The following is a 6,437-nucleotide window of genomic DNA, read 5'->3' as shown; positions in this document are numbered from 1 at the left end:
GGGTTTAAATGGGATGTGGTGGTGGGATTTGAATCGACCGACTAAAGCAAACAGTGGTGGTGGTGGCGTGGTGGCACGGCAGCACCAAAATTTGGAATTTTCGGTGGTTTTTGGTTATTTAATTTGGTGGAGGTGGTGGTGGAAAGCTTTTAGATTAGATTTGAAATCGATTTGAATTGGGGCGTGGGTTAATTTGGGTTTGTTTTTATTTTATTTTTATTTTTTTAGGTTTTGTTTGAAGCTTTGGCGTTAATGGCGGTTTGTGGAAGATGATCGCGATTGTTGGGCTAAGGTAAGGCGCTGGTAAGCCTTTATATGGCGCTGGTTGGGCCCAAGCCCAAATCGAAATTTGTGAATTTTTATGGTTTTTTCACGAACCTTCAAATCAAAATTGCCGCCGTTACGGGGTCCGATTTTTTGTGAATGAGATATGGAAATGATCAGGAGAGAATTTCCAATCCAATGATCCATAAAACACTCTATTCCGACCGTGGATGACATATAAGATAGTGTAAAACGCCTCAAAGTGCATGCATGACGACGTTATCGCTTAACGATCAACTCTAAATTCATAGATTGTGTCAACCCGAATCGAATACAATTAAATGGCCTAAGCAATTCTAAAGGGACATAAAATATTTTAGGACGGAAACACGAACACCCCACCCCCAAACAAATTTTTTACAATGAAGCTTAGAAAATTTGTTTTTAGCAGTGGGTCTTTTAAAGTCAGATTCCTGAGACTTCCTAGATTACTATGTTTATTCTTTAATATATATATATATATATATATATATATATATATATATATATATATATATATATATATACTTTTAAAATAAGAAAAACAATAAACAAGAAAGACATAATTCACCCCATAGGGAAACATGACTCAAAAATCTGAGAAAAACATGCAAGAGTGGAAAACGTGAATTATGTTAAATATGGACTTAGGATCCAGTACTTACAGCCACACACTCCGTAGGGAGGGCCTGGTTACCTTAATGGTGTACTCACCAATATATGGAAATGAAAGGAAATGCACCAAACACAAAAGTTGAGTCGTTTATAGTCAGATACTCGAGACTTTATCTAAACATATGTATGAACATGCAGTTTATCATATATCAACAACCAAAATAGTTGTGGATCATTCCATAAATAAATATCACAGAAAACATATCCAAACACAATCAAGCACCAAGATTTCCTATGACGCAACCTAGTGAAATGAAAGCAAAGTCGGATCACCCTATTACGTAACCTAGCATGCACCTTCTTTTTCATTTTTGAATGAGTGGGTGTTCTAGTAAATAAGTGTAGAAAAGTGAATGGTTGTGGAGAATATGGTCGATATGGATAAGTTGTAGAAGGATAGCATGTAAAAAATGAGGATGTAGGTTTAGCACAAAACTCATTCATGGTGTGTGTAGAGACTGTCTCAAGTCTAAAAATGAAGGTGTCAAACGCTTTTGTCTTCTGAAGTATTTGTTTACTAAGTGGATTTAAAAAATTATGAAGCACAGAAGAAACAAAAGGATCGAGTGCAAACTCGAGATTCCTTTGAAAGGGTGGAAGGAAGGAAGTCGAGGTGGATGTTGTGGAAAGTAGTTCTTGATAGGATGAATTATCACCTGCTCTAAGAAACTCATCGAATTGCTCATCTAGATTGGTCATATCCTCGTTACTATGATAGTCCTCTACATCTTTGAGAAAGTTATCTATCTCATCCTCATCCGTAATATGTGTATCCACTAGAGTAGGGATGGAAATGTTGGAGTCTGAACTTCCAAAGGAAAGAAATTTGGGCATATGATTATCAGGGAACGTGTTGTTGAAATAATCTCGAGCAAAGCTTTCGATCATGCTAACCTCTCCATCCATAGACGAATCGGGTAACTGTGTCTTTGTTTTAAAAACATTGACTTCAACAGCAAGATGGCCAAAAGACATGGACATTGAACCATCACGGCAATTAATGAGCACATTGGCAGTTGCCAGGAAAGGATGCCCTAAGATGATCGGGACAGAGTCGTTAACGACTTCTGTATCGAGGATGACAAAATCAGCCGGATAGTAAAAATCTTAAACTTTTACCATAACATTTTCGACCACACCCTTAGGATACTTAATAGACCGATCAGCTAATTGCAACGTCATTTTAATGGGTTGCATCTCGTCTAGACCTATTTGTCTATACAAATAAAACGGGAGTAAGTTAACACTAGCCCCTAAGTCTAATAACGCGGTCGTCGTATAAGAATCTCCTAAGGTGCATTGTACAGTAGGACGACAAGGGTCCTTGTACTTAACAATTCCATTATGTTCAGATAGAGTTGGGAATTGTTCTGTTAAAAAGGCGTCTTTTGGTATATTTGTCTTACGCCTAGTAGTACACAATTCCATAAGAAATTTAGCATGGTGTGGTAGCTTTTTAATAGCTTCGAGGAAGGGAAGGTTTATAGTTAGATTCTTGAAAACATCCATAATCTCCTCATAATTTGTATCCCTAGTTAACACGGCTAATTTTTTGTGGAAACGGTGGTTTCGCCTATATTTAGCAATAGTATCACCCGGATGTTTAACCGCGGCTTTCTGTTTTTAGGGTTGTGTTGTAATTGGTACCTCTACAGTGGTAGGGTCTTCAGTTTCTATTTCGGTATCTAGTAAAATAGCAGGTGTAGGGGCTACTGGTGGGGTAACTATAGGCATAGTTACTTTGTTATCAACCACTCTGCCAGAACGGAGAGTGGTGATGGCCTTTAGCTCACCTACATTTTCATATTCATTACTAGTATTATCGGTTACCTCAAAGGCTGTATTTGTTGTTTTAGGATTAGGTATTTCGTGACTTGGAAACACACCTTTGGGTTGGGCTTTATCTTGAGCCAACTGTTGGGTTAAATTATTAACAGATTGTAGAAGCTGTTGGTTAGATTGAGCCATGGTTTGGAAACGTTTTTGGCTTACTTGTATGAAGGTGTCAAGATGATCCGGTTGTGTGGGTGTAGTAGTCACGGGTGGTGTGACTGGAACTATTTCACGTGAATTATTTATTGGTGGATTTTGATAGTTATTATTTACCTGAACGATACCTCTATTAGCATTATAATTATTATAACTACCTTGACTTTGTGCTTGACCTTGTCGAGGTTGCACTTGGTTGTTATAATTATTAAAATTACCCGACCACTCGCCCTTGTCGTGGTGGAGCTTGGTTAAAACTTTGTGTTGGCCTAACATATTGATTATTGTACCGGAGGTGTGATGTGTTGGTTATTTCTCCAACCGTTGGGATTTTGTCTCCAAGGGCGTTAGGTTCACTATTAATGGAACAAGCCTGTTCATAGGCTATAGGACGGGAGTCGGGATGCTCGGGGCTCCAATAGAAACTACATGGATTTGAATTTACGTTCATGACGGGGATAGGCTTTTGTTGAATAGAAATGGCCTCTACCTTTTTAGTGAGTGATTCGATTAGAGTTTTAAGCTCGTGGATCGTGTTTAATTTCAAACATACCGGCCCTTAATCAGTATTTGATGAACTAGCGGAGCGGGATATATCATCACTACCCCCCTAGTTGTTATTTCGCTTAGTTTGATCCTCTAAAAATTTATAAGCCTCCGAGGCTCCTTTGCTTAAGAAACTACCCCCATTCATTATGTCTAGGACTTCTTTATGGTGGTGTAAAAGTCCTTTGAAAACGGCACGAACTAACGTGTCTTTCGCTAAGTTATGATGTGGACACTCTATAAGGAGATCGGTGAAACGATTCCAAGCCTCTGAAAATGTTTCATGAGGATTTTGTCGAAAGAAATGAATCTTGGAAAGCATCTCATCCGTCTTTAGGGGTGGGTAAAATGTTCCATAAACAAATTTGAACAAGTTTAGCCCACGAGTCCACGTAATTAGGCATTTGGGCGCTAACCAAGACCCGCCTTTATCGGCTAAGGTGAAAGGGAATACCCCGAGTTTAATTTGTTCCGCACCAACCGTAGGATGGTGGAATGTTGTTAGGACTTGTTCAATCCTACGATGTGCCGATAAGGTTTTCATGGTCTAATCCATGAAAAAAGCGGGTAACAAATTAAAATATTTGGGGATTCAAAATCCCCAATGGGTCTGCTAGAACGATGCAAGATTTGGGGCTATCGCCAAGGCTTTGTAGAAGTCGAGAGAGGAGTCTCTTTTTCACGGGCATTGTGGTCGGTGATGTGTGTGAAATAGTAGCTAGAGGTGTAGTGGGTGGAATACTAGATAGACTTGTTTGTTGACGTTGTTGTGTAATTACGCTCGGTGTTTTGTTCTCGCCGGACCTTAATCTCATACAAGGCTAAAACCAAATTTAGCTAAACACATCAACACTCCAAACAATTACGATATACTAGTATAAACCTCTAATAGGAGATGCGAGGTTCGCGGAAGAAAGGAATACCTGATTGCGTCCCTTGCTTCGCTTTATAAATAGCGTCTTGTTTACGCGTGTTAGATATATAACAAGTTAGAACACTGAAAAACTTGAAAAATCAAAGTTCGAAATCAAACCGTAGAATTCGGAAAAATTAGCAAAGGGCGGTGCGTGCGCTCTCATAGAAGCGTGATCACGCCCGTGTAATTTTCAAATTACATTGTTTTTTTAGGTCAGCTCCCACATGGGGTGGGTCGCTCAATGTTCCAGCTATAGAGCAGTGCGCCTTTATAGCGCCGGGTCGCCTTCGATGTATTTTTGTCCGGAACTTTTCAACGCTGAATCGGAAAACCATAGTATGAATCAAACAAGGGTGGGTGGGTGAAATGGGACTTTAAGAAAAGTACTTACTCTACGAAAACAATGCGAAAGTGAAACTAAGATGGCAGCGGCGCCATTTGATAAAACCTAAAATGAAATAGTTTACCTACGAAATGAATGATAAAACTCAAAACGTAAGTAAACTAAAACTATCTTATGCTGCCTATATGTTTATCAAAGATTCTACTCTCAATCCTATGAGATATAGTGGAGTAGGAAGTTCGTTCCACTCCTAGTCCTTCCGCATGTTCATGTTCTCTACGTATAAGTACTCTTAACTCTTAAGTCTAATGAGAGATTTACGAAGTGGCAACTAGACTACGATGCAACTACCCACAAGATGCAACTAGTCGATTATCAAAATAACTATGGGAATGCTACGTTGATTCTATGATAAAGAGTTAGAGGGGGATTGATTCCACCTTAACTCGACTTAATCCTACTAACGACATTTAATCGTCAGAATCCGAATTGAATCTTCGAGAACAATATGGTTATTCCTAATCCCTAATTACACATGGCATTCCTACCAATTTATAACTAGCATGTGAACGATTAAACCCATTCTCATGGTGAACTAATCGCTTCTAGAGTGGAAAGGAAATTGCGATGACTCTATGATAGTCGGAATCAAGCTTTCATCAAGGCTTCTCAACCCCAATGGAGGTTTAGCCGAGAATCATTACGCAATCATTTCTGATTAAATTAGAACTAAACATAATATAAAGAATTGAAATTTACTAATCTAAATTAAACAATAATTAAAATCTAATTAATAACTAAGAATTGAATAACAAGTAATAAATGAAATCAGATCTAACACAAATGTAAATGACAAGAATCGAAATTAACAAACCAGCTATTTTATTAATCAATCTAATTAAGAATAATGATTCTAGAGTTTAATCTAAAACAAGAATTGGATTGGAAACTAAACTTAACATAAGAATTAAATCTAGATCTAGAAGCTATTCTAATGGCTACTTTCTATTCTAAGCTACTATTATTTTCTAACCTCTTATCTACCATTAACTATCTACCATTAACAAAGAGCTGAAGCTTTGGTTTTTATACATTCAGATCCAAAAATCGTGCATGGGCTTGGAGCCATGTTTTGGGCCAGAGAATCAGGCCCAAAACCCAATTCTTTCAGTCCAAAAAGGCCTCTTCAGCTGCATTTGGTTTCAACAGACTTTTCGTCCACTTTTTCTCCTCTGATTGGATCAAGGCTTAGACCATTGGAAATCTCTTTCCGAGTCAGTCGTTTTGACATAAGGTAGGCCCCATTCCGAGGTCTGAGTCCAAAGATATGACCTTCGGAAGTTCTACTGACTTTGTATGCTGTTTCTGCCCGCGTCGACTTTTTAGCTTTTGACCGGGCTTTAGAAAGGCTTTGTCTTCTTGAATCTTGGCCTATAATCACGGAACTCCTTAGTAACCGACCTTTGCTCCTTTATCTCGCTAAAGTGGCACATTTCTGCACATAATGGACTTTGAAACCAGAAATGCATAAAAACATGTAATCAGTGTTAACTCTTAATTATTACTCACATAATTGGTCTAATAGTATGACTGTTACAGGGTTAAAACTACAGTTTTGGGCTCTTATCATCTGGCATACATATTTTATTGTCGATGGTTCGGCCA

General features: G+C 38.3%; 1 pseudogene; it reads left to right on the top strand.

Annotated features, from left to right (window-relative positions):
* The first annotated feature begins 3,731 nt into the window (after positions 1–3,731).
* LOC147497117 (small nucleolar RNA R71) lies at positions 3,732–3,825 on the top strand (annotated as a pseudogene).
* The last annotated feature ends 2,612 nt before the right edge of the window (positions 3,826–6,437 follow it).

Source organism: Coptis chinensis, chromosome 5 (genome assembly GCF_015680905.1).
Source record: "Coptis chinensis isolate HL-2020 chromosome 5, ASM1568090v1, whole genome shotgun sequence".
Classification (NCBI taxonomy): Eukaryota; Viridiplantae; Streptophyta; class Magnoliopsida; order Ranunculales; family Ranunculaceae; genus Coptis; species Coptis chinensis.
The sequence above is the reverse complement of the archived record's forward strand: the minus strand, read 5'-3'. Positions and strand labels throughout refer to the sequence as shown.